This window comes from Pelophylax lessonae (assembly GCF_965119305.1).
Source record: "Pelophylax lessonae genome assembly, chromosome: 5".
Classification (NCBI taxonomy): domain Eukaryota; kingdom Metazoa; phylum Chordata; class Amphibia; order Anura; family Ranidae; genus Pelophylax; species Pelophylax lessonae.
In genome coordinates this window covers 457,219,781-457,244,849 of record NC_138772.1, presented here as the reverse complement: position 1 = coordinate 457,244,849, position 25,069 = coordinate 457,219,781, and the positions used below count along the sequence as shown (strand labels likewise).

Here is a 25,069-nt window from a genome sequence, read left to right as displayed (position 1 = left end):
TTTGTAGTTACATTGGTCCAGCTTAGACCGATGTAAGTATGCATGTGCCATACCTGTGGGATCCTTGTGAAAGCTGGAAATCACTTTTGTAGGCAACGCTACTACTAATGATTGCTGTTAGCTTCTTGGTCTCATTCTGAGGGGCTGCCCTGCTGCTGACTGAATCCAGGAGGTTGCTCACTTGGCATGAGTGCTATTCATAGAACACTTTGCATTTTCTGAATGTAAATGCAAAGAGTTCTCTGACTGAATGAGGTGGAGATTGTGATGTCACTGTCCTGCCTCCCCACCTCATCTAATGCTTTTCATTCACTGAGAAAATGCTGTTCCCTGAATAGTATCCATGCTGAGCAAGCAACCTCCTCTTTTTGCAATGCAGCAGGGCAACTGCTTGGCATGCTACCCAGAAGCTAGTGGAGACTACAGTGATTTCCAGATTCCAAGGGGATCCTACAGATATGGCACCTATATGCTTATGTTGGTCCAAGATGTAACTATGTAAAAATTGCCATACCTAAACTGTAACTTGCAATAGGCCATCACATGCTTAAAGTGAGCTTTCAGCTTTGCAGCCAAATTAGGATAACACCTACTTTATATTTTTCACATGTTCCCATACACATAGCATACAAAATATTAAAAAATTGCTGCTTGCATTTTTATAGTGTTTTCTCCAGAAAAATTAAAAGCTTAAAAATCCTACTTGGCTTTTTCCTTCTACATAATGTTAAGCAGAGGGCTGGGAAATGATGTTTACCCTATTATTTCTGTCTGTACTGTGCTTTGCTGACAGATTTTCATTATCAGTTATAAGCTAAATGCGCACACTGTCTGCCCTTACAGAGGGTTAAAAATGGATCTTCACTGCATCTAAGCATCACAAACCAAAAATGTTGGAGATACAACAGCTTTCAGCTTAGCAGATTAGCCTATTGCAGTTCATAAATAGGACACTAGATGTCCCTAATGCTCAGTGATATGCTATGCATTTTCTATGATGTGTTGTATTTCCTGTACACTGTACTATTTGGTTACCTCTTCCTATCTGTGTTCTTCTCAACATGAGATGGTGATATCTTTGATTTCTGTGTTATGTTCCAATAAAGAAGCCAGTTCCTGTTTACTCCACAATGTCTGATCTGAATGGACTCCGCTGCACCCAGTGATCGCACTCTGCAACAGGTTATGGGCCCAGGATCCGGATAAAGATCAACATAAGGAAGCTTTCCAGTGACATCTCCTTTAGACAAGTAAGACTGTTTATATATAAAGGAGGGAAAAATGTCTGGAAACTCAGAACTTAAACTCTCAGTGGCCAAGCTGAACAATGACAATTATCAGCTATGGAAGTTTAAAGTGGAAATGCTATTATCTAGAGATGACTTGTGGGAGGTTACCACCACAGAGAGGCCACAGGACAGTAATCAGGACTGGGACAAGAAAAACAGACAGGCACGGGCCACCATAAGCTTACTAGAGGAGGATGATCAGCTCATACATATACGCCATGAGGACACATCGAAAGGCATGTGGGATGTGCTGAATACACTGCATGAAAGATCCAGTTTAAACAGCAAGCTGTTTCTACTGTGGAAACTTTACAAAATGAGACTTAGCAGAGAACAGGGCATGCAGGAGCATATAAACGCAATGCTGGAAGTGATTGCGCAACTCAGATCAATCGGGGAGAATATAACAGACAGTCACGCAGCAGCCATGTTGTTATGCAATTTGCCCGATACATATACTGCACTGATCAATGCACTGGAGACACGACCTGAGACAGATCTGACGCTAGCATTTGTAAAAACCAGGCTCACAGATGAGTATCAGAGAAGAAAGGAATTAGTGCATGACTCCACGAAACCGACACCAGAACCGCTCTTAATGCTACAGTCGCAAGGTTACACAGGAAAGAGACCAGAGTGTGTTTCAGATGTCACAAACAGGGACACATAAAGAAAGACTGTACTGTATGGAAAGCAGAGCAAAGAAGAGAGCAACAATAAATGTCAAGGCTGGTGCATCGATTCGGGGGCAACCAGTCACATGACGAGTGATAGAAGTTTTTTCACAGAACTTGATCTGAACAACAAAGAAATCATTTATCTTGCAGATGGAAGCAAAATACATGCAGAAGGATATGGGCATGGAACCCTTGTATGCCCTGATGATGCGGGACACAATCTAGCCATACCAGTGAAAGATGTGCTTTATGTTCCTAATCTAGAAGGAGGACTCTTATCTGTGAAGCGTCTAACAGCCAGAGGACTCACTGTAAAATTCCAAGGTGACAAGTGTTCTATTCTAAATGGCAACCAGACAGTAGCAAGTGCCAAGCTGGATGATCATCTATATCACCTCAACACAGTGAAGGAAAAGGTGAGACTATGTACACAAAAGCACAATGACTGTATACATATATGGCACAGACGTCTAGGTCACAGACACCCAGAATGCATACAGGAACTACAGAGGAGAAATCTGACAAGGGATCTAACAATATCCCCTTGTCCAGTTACTGTTAAGTGTGAATGTTGCAGTAAATCCAAAGCTACAAGAGCAACACTTCCCAAAGTCAGTCAGAAGAGAGCTTCAAGACCACTTGACTTAGTTCACAGTGACCTGTGTGGTCCCCTAAACCCACCCACACCTGGAGGCAAAAGGTACATAGTGACTTTCATAGATGACTATTCAAGATACACAGTCACCTACCTAATGCAACACAAGAGTGAAGTTTTTGACAAATTACAAGACTATATAATAAAGACCAGTAACAAGTTTCAGAGGAAGCCTCTCATACTTCGGAGTGACAATGGAGGTGAATTCACAGGATATAGGATACAAGAGTACTTAAAACAGAATGGAATAGAACATCAAAAGACAGTCCCATATACACCAGAACAAAATGGGGTAGCTGAAAGAAAGAACAGAACTCTGACTGAAATGATCAGATGTATGCTGACAGACTCTGGACTACCACAAAAATACTGGGGTGAAGCAGCTATGACTAGTGTTGAGCGAACACGGACTGTATTATTCGTGTTCGTACCGAATAATTGGATTTTTTTTACCCGAACACGGACACGGACACTTTACTGTATGTTCGGGTAAAAATCCGTGTTCGGTCGTTTTATTTCCGGGTTTTGCATGCTTTGGCGCTCTTTTCATGGCGGGCTTTCAACAGCCAATCAACAATCGTTTAACTGGTGTGCCTTAAGCCATCCCAGCCATGCCTGCAAATGTCTTAGTAGCTGTGATTGGCCGTCTGAAGCATGTGACCAAGTCTTTATAAGTTCGAGGCAGCCGCCGCAGTAGCGTCATTCTGCTGCTTAGCTAAGGGACAGAGCACACATCAATGTGCTGGCTGCTGATTAGGGAAAGATAGGCAGGAAAAAACCATTTGTGTCCGGATAGAATTGAGGGACAGGTCGGAGTGTTTAGGCAGGGCGAGTTGTAGGCATTTTAGGGATAGAGTCTGCTGAATTATAGGGTCAGTGTCTTCTACAAACTACAATCGATATTGCTGTGTGGGGGGTGGGGTGAATCTGCACTCAATCCTGATCTACGATCTCTTCTCAATCCTGTTAGGGACAGAGTCTGCTGAATTTTAGGGAAACTGTGTTCTACAAACTACAATCGATATTGCTGTGTGGTGTGGGATTGGAGATAGGCAGGTGTCAGTGATCCACATCCATTTTTCTGTGTGTGAACTGCAGTGAACACAATCTTTTTGGGCTGCAGTGAACACAATCTTTTTGGGCTGCAGTGAACACAATCTTTTTGGGCTGCAGTGAACACAATCTTTTTGGGGTGCAGTGAACAAAATCTTTTTGGGGTGCAGTGAACACAATCCTTTTTGGTGTGCAGTGAACACAATCTTTGTGGGGTGCAGTGAACAAAATCCTTTGTGGGGTGCAGTGAACACAATCTTTTTGGGGTGCAGTGAACAAAATCCTTTTTGGGGTGCAGTGAACAACATCCTTTTTGGGGTGCAGTGAACACAATCTTTTTGGGGTGCAGTGAACAAAATCCTTTGTGGGGTGCAGTGAACACAATCTTTTTGGGGTGCAGTGAACACAATCTTTTTGGGGTGGAGTGAACAACATCCTTTTTGGGGTGCAGTGAACAAAATCATTTTTGGGGTGCAGTGAACACAATCTTTTTGGGGTGCAGTGAACACAATCTTTGTGGGGTGCAGTGAACACAATCTTTTTGGGGTGGAGTGAACAACATCCTTTTTGGGGTGCAGTGAACAACATCCTTTTTGGGGTGCAGTGAACACAATCTTTTTGGGGTGCAGTGAACACAATCTTTGTGGGGTACAGTGAACAGAATCTTTGTGGGGTGCAGTGAACACAATCTTTGGGGGGTACAGTGAACACAATCTTTTTGGGGTGCAGTGAACACAATCTTTGTGGGGTGCAGTGAACACAATCTTTTTGGGGTGGAGTGAACAAAATCATTTTTGGGGTGCAGTGAACAACATCCTTTTTGGGGTGCAGTGATCAAAATCCTTTTTGGGGTGCAGTGAACACAATCTTTTTGGGGTGCAGTGAACAAAATCCTTTGTGGGGTGCAGTGAACAGAATCTTTGTGGGGTGCAGTGAACACAATCTTTGGGGGGGTACAGTGAACACAATCTTTTTGGGGTGCAGTGAACACAATCTTTGTGGGGTACAGTGAACAGAATCTTTGTGGGGTGCAGTGAACACAATCTTTGGGGGGTACAGTGAACACAATCTTTTTGGGGTGCAGTGAACACAATCTTTGGGGGGTACAGTGAACACAATCTTTTTGGGGTGCAGTGAACACAATCTTTGTGGGGTGCAGTGAACACAATCTTTGGGGGGGTACAGTGAACACAATCTTTTTGGGGTGCAGTGAACAACATCCTTTTAGGGTGCAGTGAACACAATCTTTGTGGGGTGCAGTGAACAACATCCTTTTAGGGTGCAGTGAACACAATCTTTGTGGGGTACAGTGAACAGAATCTTTGTGGGGTGCAGTGAACACAATCTTTGGGGGGTACAGTGAACACAATCTTTGTGAGGTGCAGTGAACACAATCTTTGTGGGGTGCAGTGAACACAATCATTGTGGGGTGCAGTGAACTCAATCTTTGTGGGGTACAGTGAACACAATCTCATACTTCTGAAGATTTGAGGGTGCTGCCTGTTCCATACTCCCCCTACTCCTCATCTAGCCTTTTAGGGGTACAAACAATAGTAATTGGGGCCTAGTGTGGTTGTGTACGTGTGATATACATACACTTTTTTTGGATCATATTTTCTATTCCGCTATTTAATCAAAAACCTTTGGGGATCAGTTAAATTGGGGGATAGTCTGTGTTGGTACGTGTGAGAGAGATCCACCTTTCCAAGTTGTTGGGGTTCATCTCATACTTCTGAAGGTTTGAGGGTGCTGCCTGTTCCATACTCCCCCTACTCCTAGCCTTTTAGGGGTACAAACAATAGTAATTGGGGCCTAGTGTGGTTGTGTACGTGTGATATACATACACTTTTTTTGGATCATATTTTCTATTCCGCTATTTAATCAAAAACCTTTGGGGATCAGTTAAATTGGGGGATAGTCTGTGTTGGTACGTGTGAGAGAGAGCCACCTTTCCAAGTTGTTGGGGTTCATCTCATACTTCTGAAGGTTTGAGGGTGCTGCCTGTTCCATACCCCCCCTACTCCTCATCTAGCCTTTTAGGGGTACAAACAATAGTAATTGGGGCCTAGTGTGGTTGTGTACGTGTGATATACATACACTTTTTTTGGATCATATTTTCTATTCCGCTATTTAATCAAAAACCTTTGGGGATCAGTTAAATTGGGGGATAGTCTGTGTTGGTACGTGTGAGAGAGATCCACCTTTCCAAGTTGTTGGGGTTCATCTCATACTTCTGAAGGTTTGAGGGTGCTGCCTGTTCCATACTCCCCCTACTCCTCATCTAGCCTTTTAGGGGTACAAACAATAGTAATTGGGGCCCAGTGTGGTTGTGTACGTGTGATATACATACACTTTTTTTGGATCATATTTTCTATTCCGCTATTTAATCAAAAACCTTTGGGGATCAGTTAAATTGGGGGATAGTCTGTGTTGGTACGTGTGAGAGAGATCCACCTTTCCAAGTTGTTGGGGTTCATCTCATACTTCTGAAGGTTTGAGGGTGCTGCCTGTTCCATACCCCCCCTACTCCTCATCTAGCCTTTTAGGGGTACAAACAATAGTAATTGGGGCCTAGTGTGGTTGTGTACGTGTGATATACATACACTTTTTTTGGATCATATTTTCTATTCCGCTATTTAATCAAAAACCTTTGGGGATCAGTTAAATTGGGGGATAGTCTGTGTTGGTACGTGTGAGAGAGATCCACCTTTCCAAGTTGTTGGGGTTCATCTCATACTTCTGAAGGTTTGAGGGTGCTGCCTGTTCCATACCCCCCCTACTCCTCATCTAGCCTTTTAGGGGTACAAACAATAGTAATTGGGGCCTAGTGTGGTTGTGTACGTGTGATATACATACACTTTTTTTGGATCATATTTTCTATTCCGCTATTTAATCAAAAACCTTTGGGGATCAGTTAAATTGGGGGATAGTCTGTGTTGGTACGTGTGAGAGAGATCCACCTTTCCAAGTTTTTGGGGTTCATCTCATACTTCTGAAGGTTTGAGGGTGCTGCCTGTTCCATACCCCCCCTACTCCTCATCTAGCCTTTTAGGGGTACAAACAATAGTAATTGGGGCCTAGTGTGGTTGTGTACGTGTGATATACATACACTTTTTTTGGATCATATTTTCTATTCCGCTATTTAATCAAAAACCTTTGGGGATCAGTTAAATTGGGGGATAGTCTGTGTTGGTACGTGTGAGAGAGATCCACCTTTCCAAGTTGTTGGGGTTCATCTCATACTTCTGAAGGTTTGAGGGTGCTGCCTGTTCCATACTCCCCCTACTCCTAGCCTTTTAGGGGTACAAACAATAGTAATTGGGGCCTAGTGTGGTTGTGTACGTGTGATATACATACACTTTTTTTGGATCATATTTTCTATTCCGCTATTTAATCAAAAACCTTTGGGGATCAGTTAAATTGGGGGATAGTCTGTGTTGGTACGTGTGAGAGAGATCCACCTTTCCAAGTTGTTGGGGTTCATCTCATACTTCTGAAGGTTTGAGGGTGCTGCCTGTTCCATACCCCCCCTACTCCTCATCTAGCCTTTTAGGGGTACAAACAATAGTAATTGGGGCCTAGTGTGGTTGTGTACGTGTGATATACATACACTTTTTTTGGATCATATTTTCAATTCCGCTATTTAATCAAAAACCTTTGGGGATCAGTTAAATTGGGGGATAGTCTGTGTTGGTACGTGTGAGAGAGATCCACCTTTCCAAGTTGTTGGGGTTCATCTCATACTTCTGAAGGTTTGAGGGTGCTGCCTGTTCCATACTCCCCCTACTCCTCATCTAGCCTTTTAGGGGTACAAACAATAGTAATTGGGGCCCAGTGTGGTTGTGTACGTGTGATATACATACACTTTTTTTGGATCATATTTTCTATTCCGCTATTTAATCAAAAACCTTTGGGGATCAGTTAAATTGGGGGATAGTCTGTGTTGGTACGTGTGAGAGAGATCCACCTTTCCAAGTTGTTGGGGTTCATCTCATACTTCTGAAGGTTTGAGGGTGCTGCCTGTTCCATACCCCCCCTACTCCTCATCTAGCCTTTTAGGGGTACAAACAATAGTAATTGGGGCCTAGTGTGGTTGTGTACGTGTGATATACATACACTTTTTTTGGATCATATTTTCTATTCCGCTATTTAATCAAAAACCTTTGGGGATCAGTTAAATTGGGGGATAGTCTGTGTTGGTACGTGTGAGAGAGATCCACCTTTCCAAGTTGTTGGGGTTCATCTCATACTTCTGAAGGTTTGAGGGTGCTGCCTGTTCCATACCCCCCCTACTCCTCATCTAGCCTTTTAGGGGTACAAACAATAGTAATTGGGGCCTAGTGTGGTTGTGTACGTGTGATATACATACACTTTTTTTGGATCGTATTTTCTATTCCGCTATTTAATCAAAAACCTTTGGGGATCAGTTAAATTGGGGGATAGTCTGTGTTGGTACGTGTGAGAGAGATCCACCTTTCCAAGTTGTTGGGGTTCATCTCATACTTCTGAAGGTTTGAGGGTGCTGCCTGTTCCATACCCCCCCTACTCCTCATCTAGCCTTTTAGGGGTACAAACAATAGTAATTGGGGCCTAGTGTGGTTGTGTACGTGTGATATACATACACTTTTTTTGGATCATATTTTCTATTCCGCTATTTAATCAAAAACCTTTGGGGATCAGTTAAATTGGGGGATAGTCTGTGTTGGTACGTGTGAGAGAGATCCACCTTTCCAAGTTGTTGGGGTTCATCTCATACTTCTGAAGGTTTGAGGGTGCTGCCTGTTCCATACTCCCCCTACTCCTAGCCTTTTAGGGGTACAAACAATAGTAATTGGGGCCTAGTGTGGTTGTGTACGTGTGATATACATACACTTTTTTTGGATCATATTTTCTATTCCGCTATTTAATCAAAAACCTTTGGGGATCAGTTAAATTGGGGGATAGTCTGTGTTGGTACGTGTGAGAGAGATCCACCTTTCCAAGTTGTTGGGGTTCATCTCATACTTCTGAAGGTTTGAGGGTGCTGCCTGTTCCATACCCCCCCTACTCCTCATCTAGCCTTTTAGGGGTACAAACAATAGTAATTGGGGCCTAGTGTGGTTGTGTACGTGTGATATACATACACTTTTTTTGGATCATATTTTCTATTCTGCTATTTAATCAAAAACCTTTGGGGATCAGTTAAATTGGGGGATAGTCTGTGTTGGTACGTGTGAGAGAGATCCACCTTTCCAAGTTGTTGGGGTTCATCTCATACTTCTGAAGGTTTGAGGGTGCTACCTGTTCCATACCCCCCTACTCCTCATCTAGCCTTTTAGGGGTACAAACAATAGTAATTGGGGCCTAGTGTGGTTGTGTACGTGTGATATACATACACTTTTTTTGGATCATATTTTCTATTCCGCTATTTAATCAAAAACCTTTGGGGATCAGTTAAATTGGGGGATAGTCTGTGTTGGTACGTGTGAGAGAGATCCACCTTTCCAAGTTGTTGGGGTTCATCTCATACTTCTGAAGGTTTGAGGGTGCTGCCTGTTCCATACTCCCCCTACTCCTCATCTAGCCTTTTGGGGGTACAAACAATAGTAATTGGGGCCCAGTGTGGTTGTGTACGTGTGATATACATACACTTTTTTTGGATCATATTTTCTATTCCGCTTTTTAATTTAACTGGGCCTCCATGCGAGACCTGTGTGCCTTGTTGCGCTGTTTTGAGTACTCCACCAACATGGCCAGTGGCAATGACGCCGTTCTCAGCTTAACTATCCCACTTCTATGCCTCCTTGAAAAAACAATTCGGGCGATGATGGAAGAGGATGTGGCACAGGATGAGGAGGAGGAGGAGGATGAAGAGGTAACATTTCCAAGGCTTTCAGGGCAGTCATTCGCAAGGGGCTCCGAGGGTGGGTTCCTGCACACGCAAACGCCAGGGACGCAATTGTCCAGCAGGGGCACAGTTCTGGAGGATGAGGAGGATGAGGAGGAGGAGGAGCTGGAGGAGGAGATGGAACCATGTTCACAGCAGGGTGGCACCCAGGCCAGCTCATGGCCATCACTGGTGCGTGGCTGGGGGGATACAGAGGACACGGACGATACACCTCCCACAGAGGACAGCCTTTCGTTGCCTCTGGGCAGCCTGGCACACATGAGCGATTACATGCTGCAGTGTCTCCACAACGACCGCCGAGTTGCCCACATTCTAACTTGTGCTGATTACTGGGTGGCCACGCTGCTGGATCCCCGTTACAAGGACAACGTACCGTCCTTAATTCACTCACTGGAGCGCGATCGCAAGATGCGCGAGTACAAGCGCACGCTGGTAGACGCCATGCTGCTGGCATTCCCATCTGACAGCGGGGCCACAGTGGAAGCACAAGGCAGAGGAGGATGAGGAGGAGGTCGCCAACGCAACCAGGGCACCGCCAGCACCTCAGAAGGCAGGGTTAGCATGGCCGAAATGTGGAAAAGCTTTGTCAGCACGCCACAACAAACAGCAGCACCAGCAGCTCAGATGGAACGTCTTAGCAGGAGGCAGCATTTTACCAACATGGTGGAGCAGTATGTGTGCACACGCCTACATGTAGTGAATGACGGGTCTGCCCCCTTCAACTTCTGGGTCTCCAAATTGGGCACATGGCCTGAGCTTGCCCTTTACGCCTTGGAGGTGCTGGCGTGCCCTGCAGCCAGTGTATTATCTGAACGGGTATTTAGCACGGCTGGGGGCGTTATAACAGACAAGCGCAGCCGCCTGTCCAGAGACAATGTGGACAAGCTCACGTTCATTAAAATGAACCAGGCATGGATCCCACGGGACTTTTCCGTACCTTATGCAGAATAGCAATGGATACCGACCTTACCCACCCATTGTTCCATTTTTGCTCTTTCTCACTCTTTTGGGGTGTACCCTCATTTAAAATTTTTGAAAAGAAGCAGTGTTGGCTACCTCGTCCTCCTCCTCAGGGCCAGATTAATGTAGGGGCTATTGGAGCTGCAGCTCCAGGCCCCTACCTTTTATATAGGCCCCGGGTTGGCCATATTCACTGTTACCGCTCTTCTGTCACTTGTAAACACAGAAGTCTGGCTTCTATGCTCGCTTCCCCAGGCAGCACCCTCAGAACCTCCCCACACAGCGTGAAGGCCGGACAAGGAGGGACAGTTGGCGATGCATGGATGTGTTTATGGGCTTCAGAGACAGCATCCCATGTTGAATTAGGCATGCATGGCTGCACCCTTCCTCCTCTGGGTGCATGGCAAGGCACGGCCCTTAAGGCCCTTCAAAATCCTCAGCACCAAGCCCATGATGCTGTTAATCCGGCCCTGGTCCTCCTCCACCGCCGCTTCCACCTACACCGCCCATAGGTGTGCGCAGCCTATTGCATTAAGGTGTGCACCCCAAAGTTGAAATACACATGCATGTGTTTGCCAGCAGGGAGAGTAATGTATCGGGGCCATGTACCTGTAGGCAAGGAGAAATAGAGCAGAGCAGGTCCCAGGGATATCTTTCCCATCTCCTCACTGGCAATGCTATGTGCCCTAGGTGATTAGGGTGTGCCCAGGCACACCCAGCACACCTTGTGCGCACGCCTATGTCACCGCCACATCCACCACCACCTCAACCTCCCTCCTACTCCATATGGGCCTCGTCCTTCAGAGATGAAGAAGAACATTGTTTTATTTTTCTGTTTTTTTTTGTTGTTTTAAGTTATTTCCCTATCCACATTTGTTTGCAGAGCACTTGCCATGCTCTTAATTACGTTTTGCTGCCATTTGCAGCACTCTAGCCCTTTCCTTTGGTGTTTTAGAGCCATTTTAGTGCCTTAAAGTTCGGGTCCCCATTGACTTCAATGGGGTTCGGTGTCCGGGAAAAGTTCGGTAAAAGTCCGGGACACGGACCCGGACTTTTTTTTAAAGTTCGGCCGAACCCGTCGAACACGGACATCTAGGTGTCCGCTCAACCCTAGCTATGACAGCTACATATTTGCAGAACAGACTTCTTTCCAGAACAATAGAGAAAACTCCATATGAACTTTGGCACAATGAGAAGCCAAATGTAAATCACCTAAGAGCATTTGGATGCAAAGCATTCATCTACATACCTGAAGAAAAACGCACCAAACTCCAAAACAGAGCATTTGAAGGTATCTTCATGGATATAGTGACAATGTCAAAGGTTACAGAATCCTTAATCCCAAAACAGACAAGGTTACCGTTAGCAACAGCATAACTTTTGTTGAAGATTTCAGAGAAAATGTAATGACAACAGTAGAAGCAAGAATAGAAGATAAAACTGACATTTACCAGCCTATCTCTGTAACTTTAGAACAGACAGTTGAAGTGAGTGCAGACTCTACCAGTACTGAAGAGCAGACACAAGAAGGCTCAGACACAAAACCGAGACGTTCAACAAGAGAAAACAAAGGTAAACCACCTGTACGTCTCTCATACAAAGCAAGTACTGCCAGTATCAACGAACCTGCAACCTGGGAAGACATATCTCAGCTTTCAGAACAAGAAGCAAGTAAATGGATAAAGGCTGCTGATGAAGAGATAAAATCCATGCATGACACTAAAACATGGACACTTACAGAACTACCACCCGGAAGGAAAGCCATAGGCTGTAAATGGACTTTTAAAGTGAAATACAATGCAGATGGCACAATTGAACGATACAAAGCAAGGCTAGTAGCCAAGGGCTATTCTCAAAAATACGGAGAGGACTATGACGAGACATTAGCACCAGTAGTCAAGCACACTACAATATGGACTTTACTGACAATAGCCGTCACAAGGAAAATGCAAGTGAAACATTTTGATGTGAAAACTGCGTTTCTACATGGCGAGCTAACAGAAGAAATTTACATGGAACAGCCACCAGGGTTCAAAGATGAACAAAGGCCAGACCTAGTATGCAAAGTTTGCAGGAGTATATATGGTCTAAAGCAAGCAGCCAGAGCGTGGAATATAAAAATAAATGAAGTGCTTACACATCAAAACTTTCTGAGGAGTAAAGCAGACCCCTGCTTATACACAAAGAAATTGGCAGACAGATGGGTCTATATGCTTATTTATGTGGATGATATCCTGATTTGCTTTGAGCAAGAAGAGGATGAAGCAGAAATCCTAGAAAAACGAAATCAGAACTTCAACACCAAAGATCTTGGCAACATAAAGAATTACCTCGGCATCCAGATTGAGAGAGAGGAAGATGGCAGCTTTCTTCTGAACCAAAGACACAAAATACAAGAAATAATTGAAACATTTGGAATGGAAGACGCCAAACCAGTAAAGTCTCCTATGGAAACCAACTACCTAAAGGAGATGAATTGCCAAGATAACCCATTACCTACTAATACTCAATACAGGAAGGCAATTACACTCAATACCAATATAATGAGGACATTTACACTCAATACCAATATAATGGGGCATTTACACTCAATACCAATATAATGAGGACATTTACACTCACACTACTAATCTAACAGGTGTTTAAAACTGACCACCAATGTAAAAGAGGGCTCTACACTGGCCACCAATGTAATGTGGACCATTGCTGTACACTGATCCCTAGGGAAATCATGGGGCTGAGATTGCTGGATGAATTTGTTGAGGGCATCACATAGGAGGAGATGGTGGTGTAATGGTGAATAAATAATAGGGGATACACATTGGGGTACTGTGGTAGGTGGATATGAAGGGTCTTCACATCATATAGGCTTCCGATAAGTAATTAAGCCATCGCCCACTCTAATTTAAAACTAATTCTGGCTTTAGATACACTTTCTGTAAAGCGTTTTGGTGGACCTTACAAAGGTAACAAAAGGGAAAACAATACTGATTGAAATAGTGGATTTACATCACAGAGGCTTACCGAGTACATTCCCTACATCAGCCTGTAATGAAGGGACAGATGGCTCACATTATATTATGTCACAGGGTCAGATCTCTTAATGCTGTTACATTGCCTGTGCCAAAGAAAATCTATGTGAGAGGGAATAAAATAAGTGTTCCACACTGAAGGCAAACAAATGGGTAGACTGCCTGTACAGTAGGTGTTGAAGTACACTTTACATTTATGAAAATATATAATGCTATAGTTAAAAGTTGAATGACAATGTAAATTTCTTTACTTTTTGGCAAAATGTTTAAAAAACAAGGTTGTAACTAACACAGCTCATACTTTTTCACTTCTTAGAGCACTGAGACTGACTGGGGGGTAATACTTAGCTTTTCCCATGCTTTGTTACCTAAACAACACATTTGTTATATTGCAGCTCATTAGTTCTTAGGTATGATGGCTGCATTAGTATTCTTTTATTAGAATTTCTTTCTATTATTTTCACCCAGTGATCAAACCAGTAAGTCTGTTGTTTTTAAACAGAACAAGCTGTCCTGCAGATATAACAGTGAGAGGGCTGAGATAAACCTTTAACAATTGACAGGGGCACTTACTATAGTCAGCTTTGAGCTTGAGTTTTGCTTCAATATGTTAGTGTATCTAAATCGGTTAGCGTGTCTAATACCCCCCCCCCCCCTCCAAGATAGACAATGCTACTGTCTAAAGGTGTCTCTGTTGCTCCTTCACCCAGAGTGTAGAGACTCTAAGAGAAAAGACAAAGACACTCTAATACAGGAGGTGTGTTACTGGCCAGATCACCAGGTGAAAACAGAGGAAAAGAATCCTAAAAAAGAAAACGAATGTAGCATCTAAGGATTGCTAATTACTTTTTTGGTTTTGGGTTTAATACTACTTTAAACTGTAACATGCAGCACTTGTTTTAAACTTTTATCTTCTGGCAGTTCAGTGTGAGCTGTGCCACTGTAGTACCTAATGTGCTCTAATTTACCTAATGTAGACTTTAGAGGTATGATGTACACCCTAAAATATGACATTCATGTACCTAGTACTTTTTTCACACTCCATGTTCTTCCTTCCCCGCTGCGAACATTGTGTCTGCTGGACTGGCAATCAGTTTGACAGCTAGGTCTTGCTCTCTGCTGCAAAAGAACAGAAAGCAACTTATGTATAAATGAAACCAACAATGTTTGCAGGCTTCATTCGTAAATATGTTGTAACACTATTATAGGTACAATGTATTTAGTCTGGTATTTTATGTGCAGATTAAAAGACTGAGCACCAATACACCGTTGAAACAAATACAGTATATCTGTATATAATAAATGTTCATGTATTATATATTATAACAAATGTTGCACTAACTCCCAAACATGACATGGGCGGAACCTGCTGTGATGTCATCACGCGAACTGCAAATTTGCGGGAGGCCATTTTGCTGTTACAGTACCTTGGAGTTTGTTTATATTCATAAATGTGAGTGTTTTTACTATGAGGAGCTTCTTGCTTTGTTTTTGATTTATCAAATACCTGAATGCATATGTGATTAAGGAGTTAAGTTAAATGTCCCCTGAGATGGTTTTGGCACGTTTTACTACATTGAAAAAGGAGACCCGTATGATGTCTGATGTTCTAAGCGTGCTTTGACCTTTCTCTAACAAGAGGGTCATATCGATCTGGAAAGCCTATAAGGGGTTACCTGGTTGAGGAATTTACACAACCTTTTGGATTTCTTTTTTAAAGTAGATGTGATCACTACTTTTTCTGCTGCATACACCTGTTGCACATTTTTTATTTTTGGGACTCAATTACAATTTTATTTCACTTGTGGACTCTGATATCTTTATTACAGACTTTCCTATTATTTTCTGCATTTTTCAAGTTTGGGAGTTAGCACAACATTTTTTGTATGATTATGTTTATTTCACATAATATGTTTAGCTCTTTCCTCTTAACCTCCCTGGCGGTCTGATTATGTCAGGATTTTTGTGCTAAAAGTGGTACATTGTTTTGCATGGAAATCTGTTGTTTTATATTTTAAAACTCACCTACCCCTGCGATCCCCCGCCGTCCTCCCCCGCCGTCCTCCAGCCATCCTCCCGCTGCCCTCCCAGCCGATGCCGACACCAGGGTCGTTCTCTATTTTCCAGGCACAAAGCATTGGAAAAGCACAGGCAGGGCACTGGAAAAGTCCCCATGTGCAATCCTGTGGTGAAATGGCATGATACAGTGTAATCCGTTAGGATCACAGCTTTGTATCATGTCATTTAGTGTATTTACATTTTTGAATTTTCCGCCGTTTCCACCCCCTGTGTCGCAACGCTTGCAGAGAAGGGAACTGGAAGGCAAGTGCCGGCATCTGCCGAGCACAGAGCAGGCAGAGAATGTGGGGACAGCGAGAGGACTGTGGGGGAGGATGTTGGGGGATCGCAGGGGAGGTGAGTGTGCTTCTGGGGTAATCCCGAGTGTGGCTCGGGGTTACCGCTTTTGGTACTGAAAGTTAACCCCGAGCCACACTCGGGAATACCACCAGGGAGGTTAAAATATAACTACAGTGCCTTGAAAAAGTGTTCATATCCCTTGAAATTTTTTACATTTTGTCATGTTACACCCAAAAACATAAATGTTTTTTTATTGGGATTTTATGTGATAGACCAACACAAATTGGCACATAATTGTAAAGTGGAAGAAAAATGATGAATGGTTTTCAAAATGTTTTACAAATAAATATCTGAAAAGTGTGGCATGCATTTGTATTTAGTCCCCCTTTACTTTAATACCCATAACTAAAATCTAGTGGAACCAATTGCCTTCAGAAGTCACCTAATTAGTAAATAGAGTGCACCTGTGTGTAATTTAATCTCAGTATATATATACAGCTGTTCCGTGAAGCCCTCAGAAGTTTGTTAGAGAACCTTAGTTAACAAACAGCATCATGAAAGCCAAAAGGAACACACCAGACTGGTCAGGGATAAAGTTGTGGAGAAGTTTAAAGCAGGGTTAGCGTATAAAAAATATCCCAAGCTTTGAACATCTCATGGAGCACTGTTCAATCCATCATCCGAAAACGGAAAGATATGGGCACAACTGCAAATCTACCAAGACTTGGCCATTCACCTAAACTTACAAGCCAGGCAAGGAGAGCATTATTCAGAGAAGCAGCCAGGAGGCCCATGGTAACTCTTGAGTTACTGCAGAGATCCACAGCTCAGGCGGGAGAATCTGTCCACAGGACAACTATTAGTCGTGCACTCCACAAATCTGGTCTTTTTGGAAAAGTGGCAAGAAAAAGCCATTGTTGAAAGAAAGCCATTAGAAACCCTGTTTGCAGTTTGCGAGAAGCCCTGTTGGGGACACAGCAAACATGTGGAAGAAGGTGCTCTGGTCAGATGAGACATAAATTGAACTTTTTGGCCTAAAAGCAAAACACTAAACATCACCCTAAACACACCATCCCCACCATGAAACATGGTGGTGGCAGCATCATGCTGTGGGGATGCTTTTCTTCAGCAGGGACAGGAAAGCTGGTCAGAGTTGATCAGAAGATGGATGGAGCCAAATACTGGGCAATCTTAGAAGAAAACCTGTGAGAGTCTGCAAAAGACTTGAGACTGGAGCAAAGGTTCACCTTCCAGCAGGACAACGACCCTAAACATGCAGCCAGAGCTACATTCGAATGGTTTAGATTAAAGGAAATTCATGTGTTAGAATGGCCCAGTCAAAGTCCAGACCTAAATCCAAATGAGAATCTGTGGCAAGACCTGAAAATTGCTGTTTACAGACACTCTCCAATCTGACAGAGCTTGAGCTATTTTGCAAAGAATGGGCAAAAGTCTCACTCTCTAGATGTGCAAATCTGGTAAAGACATACCCAAAAATTATTGCAGCTGTGTTTGCAGCGAAAGGTGGTTCTACAAAGTATTGACTTCAGGGGGCTGAATACAATGTGCACGCCACACTTTCCAGATATTTATTTGTAAAACTTTTGAAAACCATTTATCATTTTCCTTCCACTTTACAATTATGTGCCCCTTTATGTTAGTCTATTACGTAAAATCCCAATAAAATACATTTACGTTTTTGGTTGTAATATGACAAAATGTGGAACATTTCGAGGGGTGTGAATACTTTTTCAAGGCACTGTAAAGGCAAAACTTTTCTTTAAGCTTTGGATAGAGTGGATAGGCATTAGACCACCTGTCAGTTTTTATTGTTGTCTGTGTCCCTTTTAAGGACATTCAACCTCTCTATTTGTCCTGTTTACCATTATCTTTCAAAGTGAAAGTAAGATAAAATTCCAAATTTTGGGTTGTACCCTGGAAATGTAATAGAGGGGAAATATTCCAATGGAGACATTAGTTCTGGTGACCTGGGGGCCCCCAAGGAATTGCTCTAATTTGCAGGGATTTTCTTTTATTTCCGGTTTGGCTGTGGGACAGGAAGTGAAGGGAAACCCCCCCCCCCCCAATGGGACACAGATGGTGGAAAAAGATCTGGCAGGGTTATAACTCTCTCTTACTCTATTAAAAAGAAAAAAAAAGTTTTTCCTATAGTTCTACTTTATCAGCAATATCATTCCCACTTAAAGAGGAGCTCCAGCCCCCCACCAAAAAATTAAAAGTTAGCAGCTACAAATACTGAAGCTGCTGACTTTTAGTATTAAGACACCTATCTGTCTGGGGATCCCGAGATGTCTGCACCCCAGCCGATTTTCCTTGTAAGGGAAACCAGCAGTGAAGCCTTGTGGCTTCACAGCCTGTTCCCTACTGTGCATGCAGGAACCAAACTGCACTTTGTGAATGGCCCGGCAGTGGGGGAAGGAGGAGAGGGGCTGAACTTCTGGGGGACCTCGCCGCAGCGAGATCACCCGGAAGTGGGAGTGGGTACCTGTCAAAAACAGGTACCTGCCCCCCCACAAAAGGTGCCATATGTGACACCGGAGGGGGGGGGAAGACAACAAGCAGAGCTTCCCCTTTTGGGGGGAGCTCCGCTTTAAGCACAGCTTACACTTCCCATTTTTTTACAAGTATTACATGAAAGTGGTATTATCTACAAAATGATTTGTAATTCCATGCAGTTAGATTTACGACCCACAGCCCCCTCCCAGAAAGCATAGGCAGATCCTCAGTCTTAACAGTAGAAGCATAGCATAGCCAAGTGCCAACCCTGGCCTTCTGTATGGACAATGGGCTTTATCTGCTGCCTTCACCTGTCAGCATTTCCACTACCAGCACCTATGGACTGCAACACAACCTGATTGGTTCCCAGTGCTTCCCTGCCCTCTCTAAATGTTGCTGTATTGCAGAAAGCTTATGTCAAGACAGATCTGAATACTTACATTTTCATTTAAAAATACATTTAATCATTTTTCATTGAACACTTCCAAGAGTGTAGACAGATCTTCAGTCTCAACAGCAGAAGCACAGCATAGTCACCTACCCTGGCCTTCTGATTGGACAACGGGATTTAACTGCTGCCTTCAGGGCTGCTGTTAGAAATCGCGGGGCCCCGTACAGACTACCTGGCAGGGCCCCCCCCCCCCCAAAAAAATATTAAAGATATATTTAGCTAGAATTACAACAAAATCACTATTAGCAGACACAAATATAACATAACTCGTATAATTCCTGCTAAATCTAAAAAAAAAACTACGTTAAATAAAAAAGAAGATGAGATGAGAAAAATATTCAGGCTGGGCAGTTGGAGCTCAGTGATCAGAGACAGAGAGAGAGAAACAAAGTTACAATTTACAAATAAACTCCTGAGCAGAGATAAGTGCTGGGAGGGGGGGGCCCACACAAGGGAGGGGGATTAGTGAGGGACAACTGTCTCTTTCTCAACAGATAAAAGCTGATAGCAGGGAGAGGGACAGATCAGATTCAGGTGCTGGAGGAAGATTTCTGTATTTGTTGTCCATCACTAATCCCCCTCTCTGTGTGGGCCCCCCTGTGTGCTCGGGCCCCCTACAAGAGGGCTGGTGGTCCCCCCCTATCAGCGGCCCTGGCTGCCTTCCCCTGTCAGCATTTTCACTGTCAACACATATACACTGCAACATGGTCTGCTTGGTTCCTAATTTTTCCCTGTCCTTTCTGAGTGCTGCTGTACAGGGGATTACAGAAAGCTTATATCAAGATGCATCTGAATACTTCATTCATTTAAAAATAAATTTGTGAGTTTTCAATGAACTCAGCATAGAGAGCACCACATTCTCAACAGCAGATGCAGAGCATAGTCAAGGAGCAATCCTGGCCTTCTAAATGAAATGCTGCCTTCACCTCTCAGCATATTCACTGTCAACACATATGCACTAAAACACAGCTAGATTGGCTCCTAGATTGGCCTGCCCTCTCATTCCCTGAGTGTTGCTGTGCAGGGAATTGCAGGAAGCTTATATCAAGACATAGCTGAATACTTACAATAGTTTAATTTGAACACATGCAATAAAAGATCTGAACTTTTTGTGGTTTGGTAATGAAAAGCCAAGGGAGGAGAACACCCACAACCAGAAACAGGAATTTCAATGTATACTCAGATAGCTGACAGTGACTATTAGAGGCAGGGGACACAATATTTTACATTTCTATGAATTGATTGACTTTTTCCAGAAGCTGTCAGTGTTATATTTCACAATTGTTTTCAGTACAAATTCAATTTATTACCGTTTTTAGCTGCAACTTTTTGATTATTATCCTTGCAACTTAAAGCAGTATTAAACGCAAAAGCAAACTTTTATTATAATGCAGCTTATAAATTCTTTGATATGTTTGCTGCATTGGTTTTCTTTTTTAGGCTTTTTTTTCCTTAATTTTCACTTGATGAGCTGACCAGTGATTTTCAACAGAACAAGCTGTCCTACAGAGGTAACAGTAAAGCCCCGTACACATGTACCGATTGTCGGCCGTAAATATTCGGCCTGCCGACCGATCGGCCGATTGTAAGCTTGTTAGTATGATGCTTCCGACAGCCGACAGCGCATTTTCGGCCGAACAGAATCTGTCGTCACCATGACGGCCGATTGTTCGCCAGTCAGTACAGATTTCGGCCGACAGACAGCAGATTAGCAAGACTGGGCATGCTCAGAAAAGAAAAAACACACGGAAAGTTAACCATCACATGACATCACTTCTGCAGTCGGCTGTTGTTGGCCGACAAAATTCGTGTGCAGTCTTTTGCAGTTTTCAACAGACACGACAGCCCTGGACAAAAGACGGCCGATTGTTCGGCCGACGATCAGTACGTGTGTACGGGGCTTTAGAGGCTTGAGACAAACCATTTGACACTGATAGGGATGCTATTGCTTTTGCTAACCGTCAGCTTTTATTCATTTATATAAACCTTTAACCTAAAAGAAAAAAACAGTTTGTTGTAACTGCGCATAAAGTGTGAGCTGGAGTTTAGCTTCAAGTTGTTAGTGTATGTAAATCTGCTAGTACATCTACCACTCCCCCCAGCAATGCTACTGTCCAAAGATGTCTCTGTTGGTCATTCATCCAGAGTGGAGGAACTCTAATACAGAAGGTGTGTTACTGCTCAGATCACCAGGTGAAAACAGAGGGAATAAACCCTAAGAAAAGAAAATGAATGCAGCCACCATATCGAATGAGTGGTAAGCTGCAATATATTACATTTTTGGTTTAAAAATAGCTGTAAATGCTACCAAATAACACGTTACAGTGCCCTTTAAAAAGTCAGGCAACAGATCTGAAGAGCTTTCTATAAGTCAGAGAACCTGCCTTAAGCATTTCATCTATCATTCGCTCGGCAGACCGCACACTTCAGTGTCTGTGCAGTTACTGCCTCCCTTCCAGCATCTCTGATCGGGGCCAAGGAGTTAATTAATGTCAGGAAAATAAATCACCTGAAAAAAAACCTAAATTTTCAATACAACCTAGACTTTTAGGAAGAACTGCAGCATCTCTTTTATTTCCAGTGCACCATTCCGCTCCCTTTGCTGTGTGCATGTTCATTTCTTAGGCATCTGTAATTTAAGATCAGGCAGATGCTGTTGCCTGGCAACAGTGCATGGCCTACATGGTACCCGTCCTATGAACCAATGGCTAGCTGGATTTTTTTTTTCCTCTGTACACATGCTGCAAAAGAGGCCATTGCACAATTTTAATAATTAATGATCCACCAGGAGGACTTGAGATTTTTAGCCTAGCGTGAAGCCGCCTGGTTGCAATTAATCACTGAAATGTAACCAAGAGAGTTCTGATATGTACAACGTGCCACCCTCACTATTATCTAATGGGAATAGTAGTCTCTCCCCGTGAGCTGGATAATTATGGATTTATAGCCAGGACATATGTTGTGCATTGCTTACATAACATGTTTAATTATTAATGCAATGTAATAGGAAGTCTTCACAGGAGTGCAGCCTTTTGTTTTTAATAGAATGAGCCCGGGGTTGGATTTAAATGTCAGTTATAGCACAATGCATCTATCTATAGAGACACCAGCATGCATTGTCACATTAACACAGATGACACAAGCACAAATCACAACTGATTTCAACATCACAAATAGAAATAAAATCTTACCTTAAAGGGTCGTCTAATGCAGAAATTGTATCCCTGTTGGATTTGCTGATTCCGGCTCTGTGATTGTGTGGCTCCTGGGATTGGTTGATTGTAGACTGTTAGAATTGCAGGCAGACAATGTCAGTGTTCCTCATCCAGACAGCAGCTGCTGCTTCTCTCTTTTTTTTTTTTTTGGAGGCTTTTGTCACGCCTGCCTAGTGGCCTTTTTTTCCTTTTTCAAGAAGCTTTATTTGTAGGAGGTAGAGACAAGCAGCAAATTTGGGGCATTCATAAGTGAGAATAGTGAACTAATATTATTTTCTGCATTTAGCTGCTCTAAAAAAAAAAAAAAAAAAAAAAAAAGAGTTGCCACACATATAGTAAACCAATTGCTTCTATATTTTGATTAAATAAAAAAAAAAAAAAAACTATCTCTTATATATATATATTTTTTTTTGCTGGAATTAAAATACAAGCATACAAGTTTGACAGACAATCAGACAGACTTTTCCTAAGAGGTTTTAAAATGCATACCATACCATTCCATACCATACCATACCATACCATACCATACCATACCATATTTTTGAAGATTGGCTTACAATTATATTTTATTGCATTGTCACTGCTTGTAATCCAATAGTTTATTTACAATATATTGATAAAACAAATTAAATCCTTGCTTACAATTCAATTTTTTTTTGTAGGTTGAATTAAAATGCAATCATACAGGCTGGACAGCAAGCAGATATACTTTCCAGAGAGGTTATAAAGCGTGTAACATAGCAGATATATTTTTGAAGATTGGCTTGCAATTATATTTTATTGCAATGTAACAGACTGTGCCTAAGAGGTTATAAAGTTAATACCATAACCAAAAGATTTTTGAAGATTGGCTTACAATTATATTTTATTGCATTGTAACACTTCACTGCTTGTAATCCAATAGTTTATTTACAATATATTGATAAAACAAATTAAACCATTGCTTACAATTATTTTTTTTTTTTTTTGTAGGTTGAATTAAAATGCAATCACACAGGTTGGACAGACATTCAGATATACTTTTCCTGAGAGGTTATAAAGTGTGTAACATAGCAGATATAATCTTGAAGATCGGCATGCAATTACCGTATATTTTACTGCATTGTAACAGACTTTTCATAAGAGGTTATAAAGTTAATACCATAACCAAAAGATTTTTGAAGATTAGCTTAGAATTATATTTTATTGCATTGTAACACTTCACTGCTTGTGATCCAATAGTTTATTTATATTGATAAAACATATCATGCCATCGCTTACAATTACACTTACACTTTTTTTTTTTGTTTGTAGGTTGAATTAAAATGCAATCATACAGGTTGGACAAGCAAGCAGACAGACTTTTCCTAAAAGGGTGTAAAGTATATACCATAATCAAAAGATTTTTGAAGAATGGCTTAAAATTATATACCGTATTTTTCGCCGTATAAGACGCACTTTTTCTTCCCCAAAACTGGGGGGGGGGGGGGGAAAGTTGGTGCATCTTATACGACAAATACACATTTCGCCTGCCAGTGGCAGAGCCAGAGGGCTAGCTGGGGTGGCAATTGCCACCCCAGAGGGAGTCCTTGCCACCCCTGTTGCCACCCCGGCCCCGCTCGCGCCTCGCGCTCACTGAAAATATACGCTCAGTCATAAATAACATTAGCTGCCCTGAAGTTGAACGAGTGGGCGCCTGCAGCGCCTAGTTCTCCTGACTCAGACTGACTGACTGTGACTGTGACTGTCTGAGCTGAGCGTGGTGAGCAGCAGCAGTGGGTGGCGCCGTGAGCTGCTGCACAGCTAACCAATCACGCGTGCCTGCACACCTGATTGGTTCGCTGTGCCGCTACTCACAACGTGGTTGGTTCGCCTGTGCTCACCGCTCGGTCAAGAGAAGAACTAGCTGCGGGCCGGGGATGGATGTCACTGTGTCAGGCTGTGTTCTTCACTTCTTCTTCTACCTGTAACCGTTACCTTAGGTAAGTCTCTCTGCCTCTGGTGGTCTCTGCATGATTGAACTCTTCTAATAGATTAGTCACCTCACACTTCCCAGCTCATGGTTCTGTAGAGCAACTCTCCCCCCTAATTTCAATGAAAGGGGTACCTATTTGGTACTGTGGTCCCTACACTCACTAGTGCCCAGCCTGTTCAGAATCTTTTTTTTCTAGATTTTCCTCCTTTAAAATTGGGTGCGTCTAATACGCCGGTGCATCTTATACGGCTAAAAATACGGTATATATTTTTTTGCATTGTAACACTTTAGTGTTTGCAATCCAAAAATGTATTTATATTGATAAAAAATAAAATTAACCACTACTTACAATTACAATTACAATTTTTTTTTTTGTAGGTTGAATTAAAATGCAATCATAAAGGTTGGACAAGCAAGCAGACAGACTTTTCCTAAGAGGTTATACAGTGTGTAACATAACAAAAATATTTTTGAAGATCGGCTTACAATTATATTTTATTGCATTGTAACACTTCACTTCTTGTAATCCAATTGTTTCTGTATTTTGAAAAAAAAAAATAAAAAATCTAAACCATTGCTTACATTTTTTTGTCGGTTGTATTAGAATGGAATTATAAAGTTAGGAAAATCAAAAAAAATTTTCCTACGAAGTTGAAATGTGTGTATTAAAACAGAAAGATTTTTGAAGATTGGCCAAGAATAACAGTTTGTTGCATTGTAACATTTCACAGCTTTGTCAAGTCAAGAGTAGCTATACATGTAATACATGTATAAAACTGTTTCTATATTTTGCTTAAAAAAATCAAACCATCCCTTAAAATTTATTTTATTTTTTGGGTTAAATTAAAATGCAATTATGCATATGAAATGGCATACTTCGTGTCAGTTCTTTGATGATTTGCTCCCCCCCCCCTCTTTCATTTGCTATGTTTCCCTTCGGCTCCACTATGTCTCTTATTCCTTTTGTATTTGACTGTGCAACCTCTGCAATGTATAATCACAGGACGTAATTTATTGCACC

At 42.3% G+C, this 25,069-nt stretch overlaps 1 protein-coding gene across 1 annotated transcript in view; it reads right to left on the bottom strand.

Annotated features, from left to right (window-relative positions):
- Positions 1–22,234, bottom strand: part of PKIA (cAMP-dependent protein kinase inhibitor alpha) — a 92,917-nt gene extending 70,683 nt beyond the window's left edge. The window contains exon 1 of the mRNA XM_082259153.1: positions 22,071–22,234. The gene's annotated coding sequence lies outside the window, so the exon portion shown is untranslated. The remainder of the gene's footprint in view (positions 1–22,070) is intronic.
- Positions 22,235–25,069: the final 2,835 nt, after the last annotated feature.